The sequence below is a fragment of the Rosa rugosa genome, chromosome 2 (assembly GCF_958449725.1).
Source record: "Rosa rugosa chromosome 2, drRosRugo1.1, whole genome shotgun sequence".
NCBI lineage: Eukaryota > Viridiplantae > Streptophyta > Magnoliopsida > Rosales > Rosaceae > Rosa > Rosa rugosa.
This window is the reverse complement of record NC_084821.1, coordinates 53000418-53013599: the sequence shown is the minus strand read 5'-3', so window position 1 is coordinate 53013599 and position 13182 is coordinate 53000418. Positions and strand designations below refer to the sequence as shown.

Genomic DNA, 13182 nt, shown 5'->3' with positions numbered 1-13182 from the left:
TTGTGATATATCTCCGATAAAGCGAAAAATTTTAGGATATATCTGTAAAATATATTTATAAAATATAATAGGTTTATAAAGTGAAGAATAATAGGATATATCCCCAACAAAGTAAAGAAATATCTGTAAAATATGATTAAAAAAATAAATACAGATATTTCTTCACTTTATTGGGGATATATCCTAAAATTCTTCGCTTTATCGGAGATATACCACAAGTTATAATAGGTTTATAAAAACAAAAACAAAAAATACTCTAGGTGTTTCTTTTTTATTTTTTTTATTTTTTATTTTTATAAATTTTTTCTTCAACCTATACACCACAAGTTATAATAGGTTTATAAAAAAAAAAAAAAAAACTCTAGGTGGTTAAAAAGTCGCTCGCTGGTCTACGATATTTGTGATATATCTCCGATAAAGTGAAAAATTTTAGGATATATTTGTAAAATATATCTATAAAATATAATAGGTTTATAAAGTGAAGAATAATAGGATATATCCCCAATAAAGTGAAGAAATATTTGTAAAATATGATTAAAAAAATAAATACAGATATTTCTTCACTTTATTGGGGATATATCCTAAAATTCTTCGCTCGCTGGTCTACGATATTTGTGGAACATCTCCGATAAAGCGAAGAATTTTAGGTATATCCCCAATAAAATGAAGAAATATCTGTATTTATTTTTTTAATCATATTTTATAGATATTTCTTCACTTTATTGAGGATATCTTAAAATTCTTCACTTTATAAACCTATTATATTTTACAGATATATCCTAAAATTCTTCGCTTTATCGGAGATATATCACAAATATCGTAGACCAGCGAGCGGCTTTTTAACTACCTAGAGTATTTTTTTTTTTTTTTTATAAACCTATTATAACTTGTGGTGTATAGGTTGAAGACAAAATTATAAAAAAATAATAATAATAATAAGCGAAGAAAAAGAAAAAAAAAAACAAGAAAATAAAAAAAATGCAAAAAAAAAAAAAAAAAAAAAAAATCTTTTTTTTTTTTAGTTTTTTTTTTGTCTTGAAATGACCATTTTAGCCCTCAAAAGTCAGACTTAACGGTCCAAATTGGACGGAATAGTAGAAATTGGACACGGATGATGAAATTTGAGAGTACAGGGACTAACATGATTAAATTGAAACTAGAGGGACTAACATGATGACGACCCCTAACCTCAGGGGGGTAAACTGAAATTAGTCCTTAAGAAAATTAAGTCCGCATACTATAATACTACATTACAACCTGCCTTACTTCCCCTTTAAACAAGAACAAATTACACAGAAAATGTTGAATATTATTCTCACAACTTGCTTCTTCTTTTTTTCTTTTTTTTTTATAATAGGATTTGATATTATTAATAATCAAAGTCATAAAACAGGCCAAAGTCTAACAAACACTTACTCAAGAAACCTGGTACAAAGACCAGATATCCTTTCTAAGCCAAAACTAAACTCATTAAATTCTAAATGGACGCTCGTTGAAAGCAAGTCTAACTACGCAAGAAAAACTCGCTTCCTAAGGAAAAATCATTCATCTAGCATAATTTGCCAACACACAATTGTGGTACAAAAAATGACTAGAAACATCTTAGAAAAGCTCATAGAGAAAATTTCTACTTTAAAAGACTTCCATCTAGATGTCTAGACATCAAAAAGATCTAAGGAAGCACCATCTCCTTCCCCTTAGGATTAGAGTTAGTGCCATCCTCAACCTCATCAGCAACCAATAACCTCGGCATCATGTTGGTCTTCTTGCTTTTGTTTGTAATTAACCTTCTTTCCAGTTTAACCCTCACCTTTGGCATTCTTTCCTTTCCCTGTCATGCTATAAGGCGGCTTATTCAGACTTCCCACAGGCCGGCCTCTCTTCCTTTTTTGTTGTTCAACATGTTTAGATGGCCCCTCCAATAGTCTCATAGTCATTGCATCCAAATTCTTTTTGCTAATAGCTAAACTCAATCTCAACTTTTTTGGGGAAACAGTTACCTCATCACCATCCCTAGCACGATGTTGTCCAAGGATAGACTCAGCCTGTTGTCACGGTTCTACAAGTTCCCTAATATGCACTTGATGTCGCTCGCGCCACGCTGCTGCCACCACTAGAGGAATGCAGAAATCTGGGACGCTGCTAGGAAGGCTTGGCCTTGAAAAGTAGGGTTTGGCCAATCGCCAAAACCCTAACTGCACTGGAACCCGTTCCTAGTTCATCTCGCAACACTACCAGTGCAGACGACTATGCCACCACACCTGCAACCTCCTCATCATCCTCCTCTAGTTTTGGACCCGAGCAAGGGAGTCTGACATGGGTGACGAAGCCACAGCGCCCAAAAACCTTATCATACTTGAATTTTACCAGAAATTGAATATCATATTCAATCCAAAACCTCTGTTTAAATAGTAGTGGTATGTCATACTCAATCTCAACTCTTATATGTAGTACCCTCTGCCTAAACGCCAATTTATCATACTCTTTGAAATCGCCCAAGGTACTACCAATCAGACGCATGATCATTTCAGATTGAAAGGCAGGAGGAAAACCCAACAACGTTATCCAATAAGACGACATTTTCAATGGTACCGCCGAGATATGACGCCATCATAATCTGCAATTGCAATTGGAGCTCTATTAAACCCCCATGGTCCTCCGTTCCAAACCCTAGCTCTATCACCAGATCCAAAAATAAGAAAAGAATACAATCATCTTCTCCTGTTTCTTCAACCCTAAGGGTAACATTCACCCTCTTGGCAGATCGAAACATCCCCATGAATGATCGACGTGTGTAGTCTCTCACTGTGAGTAGCTTTCTAGCCATGAAAGCCTCATGACGTCGTAGTCCTTTTGACAGACGCAAATCCACAGGCCTTTTCCCCTCCACGAGGGCAAGGGAAGCGGCGAGACGGGCGACCATTGCATCAATTGCCATTGATGTTGGAAAGAAAGCTGCAGATGGCAATTAAAAACCCTAACCTTAGAGCATCTCCAACAGTAAAAGCTATTTTTTTAGCTAAATCATCTAAAAGTTAAATTTAGGTAGTAAATTTCCAACTTTTCCTCCAGCAGTGTTAGCTAAACTAAAAAAAATAGAACGTGGAGTGTTTAGCTTTTTGTTATTTTCTCTCTCCTCCCTAGCTAAATTTAGCTAGAGATTTTAGCAAAAGCCAAATTTGACTTTCATATAGCTATTCTGCTGGAGTGCTAAACTATCTCAAATTAGGCAAATTTTTAACTTTTTGTTGAAATAGCTAGTCTGTTGGAGATGCCCTTATCTGTTTAGAGAGAGAGCGCGGCTGCCTTGACTTGACCTACAAAATTGTATCACAAGAATCCTATCAGAATTCCTTTTTTTATATATTGCAAACAGATAATTTGTTGAGAACAAATCAAATAGATTTATAGTGAAGTTTACCACTCTTTCAAGTTTTGATTTTTTTTCCCTCTTAGTACGTACGCAAATGTATATTGTTTGGTAGATGGCTCTTTATACATCAAGTAGCAATGAGGTGGAATTAGAATTTTAGAATTTTTTTTCGGGGCGGGAGGAATTATTCTTTTGTCCCGGAATTATTTTCGAGGGATATTCAAATTAGCAAAGTCAGCAAACATTAAATTATAGAAAACTTCATATACAATGAGGAAATAAACATTAACGTTCATTCTGTTTCAAAAAAAAAAAACAAAACAAAAACAAAAAAACATTGACGTTCACGACAAGTAGGGATGTCAATGGGTCGTGTCGGGTTGGGTTCGTGTCGGGTCAAAGTATTTGTCGTGTCGCAAGATACAAACTCAAACTCAACCCATTTAATAATCGTATGCGCGTGTCAAAAATTTAAACCCAAACCCAACCTTTTTTTTTTTTTTTTTTTTAATAATCCCCACCCCAACCCACCCATAGTGGTGACCAAACTTTTAAAATTTGGACCATTTCTCGATTTATGCGTGTCATCCTTGCGCAGGGGCCATGCTAATCTTCTCTGTATCGTTCCAATTTTATCGGATGTCCCCGAAGGGACAGACCCAAACCCAACCTATTTATTAAACGGGTTACCCGTTTCCAATCCGCTTAACCCATTTAATAAATAGGTTGTGTCGTGTTTGACAAAATTACCCATTTAAGGGTTAACAATGCGAGCCATTTAACTAAAAAAATGCATAAATTGATTAAATTCACTAAAAACTCCACAAGACGAAGAATATAAATAATTATATATAATTCATAAATAATTAAATCTAATTATATATAAAGCAAAATATTTCAAATTGTCTAATTCTATGATTAAATACTCCCAACGTCTAAAATTTCAGGATGAAGTATAGCATAATCGAGTTATACGGGTTCACTTCGTGTTAGCAGGTTGACCCGTGGCCGACCCATTTATTAAAAGGGTCATGGCGGGTTGACCCATGACTAACCCGCTTTTTAATCGTGCGGGTTCAACCCGCTTTATTTCGTGCGGGTTTCGAGTCGTGTCGGAATTGACAGCCCTAACGACAAGGAATATAGAAAATTAGGAAATACCAAAAGAAAAGGAAAAAAAGGAAATAATTAAGCATATCTATACATTTTTTCTTTTTGGTCTGAAAACATTTCTATACATTTTTTTTTTGAATCAATAATAATAGGGTTTTCATTCACTAAAGTCAGAACGGCACGGATACATATCAGTCACACTGCTCATAGGCAAGTAAGACGAGCGATATGCTAGCACCACTCACTAATACAGATCAATGCTCACTTATTCCAAGTGAGCCTATAAACTACACAAAAGTATAGTAAATAGGCTAAGTCACAAAATAAAAAATAACTTAAATTTTCTTCTTGCCCTTCTCACTAGGGCTAGGAGGTTTAGTAAGGTACTCAAAACATTTCTATACATAACATAACACAAAATGAATGAAATAAAAAAAAATTATTTATCATGAAAGATTTCCACTAATGAAGTTAAGCAATCAAGCGTACAATTGAGGTATTACGGTATTCCCCATTAGGAGAGTTTTACGGTGATAGGGTTTGCTTTGCTAGGGTTTCTGGCTAGGGCTTCTTCGCATCTTCTTCTCTTGGCATCCTCCTTTCTTCCACCATGGTTGATCACGTTACCGCTCGTCTGGCAGCCGCTTTGGCGATCTCTGAAGATGGTCGGACATCCTTTGGTCCGGCTGGTGCTGCTACTGTGTCTTCTCATCACTTCGCGGTGGGGAGACTGCTCTCTATTACGGACAAGCGTCGGGCTGATCCCAAGGCTTTCTTGGGGACTATGACCTCCTTATGGGGGCTTGGCAATCGTCTCTCTGCACGAGCAGTCAAGGACCGATTTGTCTTTCAGTTTTCAAACCCAGAGGATCGTCAAAGGACGGTTGAGGGAGGGCCGTGGTTTTTTGGAAAGTAGGCGCTGGCTATGGCTGAGTTCGATGGTTTGAAAGATCCGGCGCAAGTGCCGATCTCTTCTTTTCCAGTATGGGTGGAGATTATGGGTCTACCGCCGGCCCTAGTTACTGAGGGTGCTGTGGCGCTCATTGGTGCTACCTTAGGGGAGATCGTGCATCTGGATAAAGCTGGGATTCGTAAGGGCATGGCGGCTAGGGTTCGTATACGTCATGTTTTGTCGTCTCCGGTGAAACAGGTTTTCCCTCCATCCACCTTTGATTTCACCTCTGGGGCATCTGCGACGGTAAGGTTCCGCTATGAGAGGCTCGTTGGATTCTGCCGGGTCTGTGGTATGATGGAACATCAGCGGTCGGGTTGTGGTGGCCCTCCGACAGCAATGCAGGTCTCTGTTGGAGCCAACCCTAACCCTAGCTTGGTGGGGTCTGCTGCTCCTAGTCTTGCGAAGGTTTTGGCTCAGTCCACAGCGCCTAATCTGTTTACTTCCGTGGCAAAGTCGATTTCACTCCAGGGTTTCTCGGTCTCCGCTCTGGCGGCCCAACTGGCCAAAATCTCATCTCCGGTTCAGGGGGCCAGTGCGCCCATGCAAGCTGCTGTAGTGGTCCCATCTCTCAGTGGGAAGAAGAGAACGGCCTCTACGGCCCTCATGCAATATTCTAAGCGTAAGAAGACAGTTGAGCAGGCTCCTCAGGTGGAGGCCGTTGATCTTGGTTTTGAACCTGAATTGGCCCTGAAGAGTAAGCACGGGGTTGTCTTAGTTTCTCCGGCAAAGAAGGTTAAATTGGGACGTCCTCCTAGGCGTAAGAATAATCCAAAACCTGTGGGTTTAAAACCTAAGAAGCTAATTTCTGAGGTTCCAAAACATCGCAGGAAGAGGAGTTTTAAGGTAGTGGACAATCCTTCCTCTGGTGAAGGCAGCTCGGTTTTGGCTGCAGGAACACCCACCCTTACTGATAGGGAGGTTCACATGTCTTCTGGAAAAGGTTCTGAGTATGAGGAATGCACTCCCATGGGTGCCCTCGAATAGGGGAAGTCGATGGGAACATGAATAAATTGGAATGGTCTCTTGTCTTTGGTCGGGGACCATTCTAGTAGTGTCGAACTATGTTTCTAGTTTCTACAGCACTTGAGCTTCATCTCATGGATTCATTATGTTTGATTAGTCTAGGTTTGTCTTAGGTTTTTCATTCATGACTCTTTCTGTCGTTGCCCGGAGTCCGGGTGAGTCATCTCTTGTAATGTTTCCTACTTTACTTCAATGGACTGACACCCCCCGCGTTCAAAAAAAAAAAGCGTACAATTGAGGTTAATCAGCTTGTTTAAGAAGTTAATAAGGGGGGATGGACCAATATTAAGAAATGAATATTGTCATTATTACACATGAATAATGACAATAGCTAATAGGGTTTTCATAAATGGCAGATATACTTTTTTCTTTTCTTTTATAGTAATATAAAATGAAGGGATGGACAGTGGGTCCTGGTTGTAGCAATCCTCTTTCCTTACGAAGAGGGTAGGCGTCTTGCGCGTGCGATCGTTGCTAAAGAATTTAAGAATTTTTACTATTTTATACTAGTAGTAGTATATGACCTAATTCAATAATTTCAACCTTTGATTTTTTAGATTTCTATGCATGAATTCTGGAATTGTGTCTACAAAAAATCAACAAAATCCATAATCATTTGGTGATTCAAAATTGTGTAAACAAATTTAGCTGTTAGATTAAATTAAAACGTACATTGTGCTATGTTATTCGTAAGCTTACGATTAAGAATTGTGTAAACTTAAGTTTAGATTAATTATTTTGAACACCCACTTGTGAATTTCTAATGCAATTGATGCCTCTTGGAATCTTCCTCTTATCTACGACGACTTTATATATTAGTTCATCCAAGAAATTGAGCCAACCCATTGGAGGATATAAATTGTCTTAGATTTTCATGATGGTATTAACTATCAAGTAGACAAGTACAGCTCTAATATATGTGTCCTTTCTCAATCATGTTGCATCAGTTGACTTATACTTTATAATTGACACTATTAATTAAGAAGCTTGCAAGCAGCCAAGCAATTATGATACAAAGAAAATTATTGTGTTTTCATAAAACAAGCTCGTTCGCTCGGGACATGAACCTTTTGTCCATAAAAGAAAAATGATTGTTTGACAATTAATTCAAGTATCAGCAACGATCTTACTTAACTATATGCATGTTAATTTATGAATTAAAAACCCTGATATGATGATTATGATTTTGATTGAAATGTGTAAAACGATGTACTGAAATTGTGGTATGTCAATGTTTTCTGATACCAAAAGACAGGACCCGCCCCGGATTTCACCCTGAAATCCGAAGTGACCCTGCGGGGCCCACCTTAGAAGAAATTCTGCCAAAAATTTGGCGGAACTTCCCCTAAAATGGGCTACCCAAACCTGTAGGAAAACATTTACACTTCTCAATCAAATCATCCTTATGCTCCTGGAGCCACCCTGCTCCCCAAATCAACATCAATCTCCAATTCACAAAACACATATCTCAACTTGAATAACATAAATCCCATAAGTAATCAGAGCAATTCAAACAGGAAGGTATATGAGGAAAACCTAATTCAAAGGCAGATGCGGAAGCCATGCTGCTGACTATGCCTCAATTTCGTGTACGCCCGACCTCAACTAATTCGCCTGCAAACTGGGCATTTGAAACCGAAGGGCCCAGGGGAAAAGTATTGGAAACACGTTAGTGTGAGTGGACAAAAATAAACAATTCTAAACGAAAGAGATTTTATACTTTTCCCATTTATTTCCTTAAAAACTCTCGATGCATGCAATGATTTAGAAAACAAATCACGAGAAGCTCCGCTCAAGAAAAACCGACTAGCCCCGCTAGTCAGAAACGACTGAGAAAAAAGATCGAAACTCCAATACTCAACAGGATAAGACCAACCCCGCTGGTTACACGGAAATCAGACTAGGCCCCGCTAGTCGAGAAATGATAGGATATGGGGAAAAGATATCACCATACGGGAAATGGAGCCTCCCAGGCTCTACCTACCCTCAACTGCCACTCACACATAGATTGTGCGAGGAGGAGAACTAATAACCTCAACTTCCACTCACACATAGATTGTGCGAGGAGGAGACCAAATAACCTCAACTGCCACCCACGTGAGGAGGAGAATAAATCACCTCTACTGCCACTCACCAACACAAAGTAGGTGAGGAGGAGAACAAGCTACCTCAACTGCCACTCACCAACACAAAGTCAGTGAGGAGGAGACCTAATCACATAACCCGCGTATGGTGAGGAAAAAATCATCGAAAACCAGTAAATCCATGTAGCTTCCCCACATTTCACACGAGATAGAAACCATGTATTCAACGACGTGACCCCGCACGCCAAGATTACTCTCAATCTCAAAATGGATAAGTGAGAAATAGGAATAAATCGACGGCGTGTCCCACACGCCAAAATATTCTCAAATCCGTAACCAAAACCGGAAATTAGTAAAAGCAAATCCCATTTCCAACAAAAATCTCTCAATATCTCCAAGAAACAAACCAAATCCAAAATCATTAATTAGGCACTCCCAATGCCAAAACCGAAAGTCGAAAAATAAATGAGAAAAATCCAACTCCATCGAAACTCATCTTGAAAATCTTCCAGGAGCTTAAATCGGCGATTAGAAATATACTTAATTCCGGAAATTACCTCAGAAATAAGTAATTCGTCAAATAACATTATAAATCATAACCAACCTTTGAACTCATTATTGAAAGCAAAACCACGATATAAATCGAAATCAAATTCCGAAAATTAATTCATTTGCTCAAAATGTAATATGAATAAAACTAGAGCATTATTTAAGAAAATAAATGCATGCATCAATATTTAAAAATAAAAGTCCCCTCACAGTACTATTCCGACGATCACGCATTCGTGTTCCGTCATCGAGCAAGAAAAGCTTGCATATTAGTCATTAACATATAAATGATATAATGAAAATAATTTTTATTAATACAAAGTGAAGTTGACCTCTCCTTTCATTTTTTTGGTTATTTTCAGACCTCATAATTTACTCTACTCTTTGAACTTAATTCCTCTTTCATTTTTTTCCATCACACTTCCTATTTTACCCTCTACATTAGAAACGTCAAAATTAAAGCAAGCTGCCCCAATTGATTGCCACTGCACTGCTAATTTCAATTGTCCAAATCCAATTTGAACTACAATCTGTTACGATGGTGGGAGACGAGCATTGAGATTCATGATCCAGAAAGAGATAGGGATGTACAGTTTCATGTTGGTCAACATTTACTTTTGAATGCACAAGTGGAAGTGCATGGGAACTAATTAATTGTTGTTAGAAAAAACAAAATAATGATCAATATGGAATTAAATATTTGCAATACAACTTGGCATTGAAAACCATAGTATTCTTTTTGAAATGAACTCTTTAAGGTGCATGTATGCACGTTTGGAAAAAGTTAAAACCCTAGTCATTCAATGGACTAACCTTTTTCTTATCAAATATTCATCCAGTTTATGCTATACACTTTCACTTTGCTTCCAGAAAATTAAAGCACATGTGAAATTTTATGTGGTCTACCATCCATATTTAATTGATTCCCACTTTTGCATGCAGAGACGAAAGCAGAAATTTGGTTGGTTGAGAGTTGAGACTAAGAAGTTTGTTTCTCAAAAGCATACTCCAAATAATGATAATCAAATGCGTCTAAAAATGAATGATTGCCTAAAAGCGCGAAGGCCCCATATAGAGACCCGGCCGTATATAGTACAGTTTCTGGAATTGATATTCATAATCGACTTGGATGCCATCTTTTCTGACTAGTGGAGTACTTTTAGACTGCAAATTAATCAAAATCTGCGTGTGTGGAAACTCCCATGCACAGTGGCGGACGCAGAAATTTTTGTGAGTGGGGGCAAAAAACAAGGTTGAACAAACAAATATAAAATACTACAATGAATGAAGCATAATTTTTCAATCTTTCGATATTGATAATATTTTCAGTGAATATATATTTTAACTTCCTAACAGATAAAATAACTTTAAATCAATATATTTTTTGATATATAGTTTATTTCCATCTATTTATTGTAAAGTACACTCGCTATATTTCCTAGCAAAACCGAAAAAAATGAAAATACAAAATCAGCGAGCATTAAAAAATAGTAAAAAATATTTCAAACTAGTCATGAAGATTGGATTGCTCGTGTAAGTTTCCAAAGGTATCAGGCAAGCACGTACCCTAAGCTAGCTAGCTAGGCTAGCTTGATGAAATTTTCATTTGTAATTTGTTGTTGGAAAAGGCGTGCCTTGTGGAGTTGTGGGTATTAATGTAATGCTTTGTTCAATTTGAACTTGGTAGTGCAGAAAAAGCAGCGAACCTTCCCGTGTAAGATTATAAAAGACAAATGCTTGCATTCATTTACACGTGTAAGTTTCTTTAGTTTAATCGTTGTGAGGCAGCAGATTACACTTCCTCGGGGGGCATGGCAGCATATTCCTCTTCCTCTGGGGGCAAAACCAATGAACATAACATACATATAATCATATATCATATATGAAGCTGCTCAGCAAATGAAAAAAATCCACTGGGGGCAGCAGCCCCCACTCGTCCCAACGTGCGTCCGCCAGTGCCCATGCATGTCACTCATCGATTCATTTGGATACATTTTCCTTATGTCCTCTTTACTTTTTCTTAATTTAACTCGAAAGAAACTTCAAGGATTCTCTAGGTGGTTTCGTGCATAACTTAATTTGCCATCCATATTTGATTCCCACTTTTCACATGAAGAGAAGTACGTAGGTTGTCTACTAGGTCGATCTCTGATTGATTGAGGTGGTGTGTTGACCTTTAAAATCTGTAATAATATAGACTTTTACGTACGGTTACCAACTTTGTTAATAATCACCAAATATTATAATATTATTGATCTATAAATTGTGGTACGTACTTCTCGATTACAATGTTACTCAAGTAATTTAAACATTGTCATAAAAAAAAAGTAATTTAAACATGCATATTTATTAACACATTTGTAGTTCACTGTTCACAACATTATGTCAGTCGGTTAATCTCAACTGGCGGAAGTTGATTCTAACTTTCTAGCTTAGAGTTCCGGAATATAGTTTTTGTATTGTATACATGTTGTAAATATTATTATTTATGTGGATGTCTATGTAAATATTCATTAGTTATATACTTTGATGTAAACCCTATCTCTATATATAGAGACTAATGAGACTGAATCAAAATTTGCGTGTGGAAACTCCCATGCATGTCAGTGATGTCACTCATCGATTCATTCGGATACCTTTTCCTTATGTCCCTCTTTACTTTTTCTAATTTAACTCGAAAGAAACTTCAAGGATTCTCTAGTGGTTTCGTCCATATCTTAATTTGCCATCCATATTTAATTCCCACTTTACATGAAGAGACGTACCTAGATTGAAATTTGAAAATGCCCAAATGCATGCTACTATGGTCGATCTCTGATTGATTGAGGTGATGTGTTGACCTTTAAAATATGTACGGTTTACCAACTTCATCCATAACCAATAAATGTTATTGATTTATGAATTGTGATATTTCTCAATCACGATGTTACTCATTCTCTATTCTAAAGCTCTATCTCTTTATAAACAGTAGCATTCCTTATGAATAGTGTCGTTTCGATTTTGCCCTTGCCATTTGCTCCGTTTTTACTGATTTGCTCCCGACAGGTGTTGGCTACCTATGACGCCGAGTGGTTATAGTTTAGCTCTGCGTGTTTGCTCTGGAGAAATTAAGGACATCTGCTTCTTTAATATATATGCACAAAGAGAGAGTGAGAGTGAGGTAGAGGACAAACAGAGGGTCGAGAGGGTCTCATCTCAGATAATTTCCTTTATGCCCGAATGGATTCTTTGCCAAATTTTTGTTCTTCGCCCTCAAGTAATATTTTTTTTCTTCGAAAAGTCAAGTAATATTTTATTGTTTCTATATCTATACTATTATTAAGAGAAGAGAGCTTGCTCTCCAAAACTGAAAAATTTGACAAATATAACTCTTTAATATTAAAAAACTTTTGAAACTGAAATAACCAACAGGTACAATAATGTCAATTTAAAAAAAATAAAAAGAAATTAAATTTCTTAAAATAAAATAAATAGTAGTTATTATTGCAGGAAACTGCTTTGACTACCCACTTCCTTACCAAAAAAAAAAAAACACCCAGACACATAGACTCATAGAGTGTGGGCACATGCTATTTTTTATAATCGATTGTGTTTTAACTTTGTAGTTTAAACATGCATATTTATTAACCCATTTATAGTTCACAGTTCACAACATTGTGTTAATCAGTTAATCTCGATTGGCACAACCTATACTGCTCCGAGAAAACAGGCGAGCGAAATAGGGTTTGGAAAAAGCACAGGACATTCTGCAGTCTGTCCGGCGGCGCTCCCGCGTTGATTGTGGCTCCATGCCTCATCGACGACCGGCGGGTGTTGCCGGACGGGCTCTTGGGATCTGGAGGCTCCCGGCTTTGGCCTATCTTCATCGGACTGGGCTGGGTACGACTCTTCTTTCTTCTCAAGCAGCGACGCAGGTGTGGGTATTTGGCGATCGGCGTTCGACGGCGACCCGGATGTGGAGCGGGTGGTCAGTGGCCAGATCATGGCGGCGGTATGCCATGGATCGTATGGCGCTGGTTGCTTCTCTATGGTGGGTCGGTGGACGGAGATTGCAGTGGTGGTTTTGGGCTCTCAAGCTAATGGAC

At 37.7% G+C, this 13182-nt stretch overlaps 1 non-coding gene across 1 annotated transcript; it reads right to left on the bottom strand.

The window, feature by feature from the left end:
• Window positions 1–3925: 3925 nt before the first annotated feature.
• Window positions 3926–4028, bottom strand: LOC133734987 (U6 spliceosomal RNA). Its single transcript, XR_009858729.1, has one exon. It is a non-coding gene; the product is annotated as a U6 spliceosomal RNA (small nuclear RNA).
• Between the last annotated feature and the right edge of the window lie 9154 nt (window positions 4029–13182).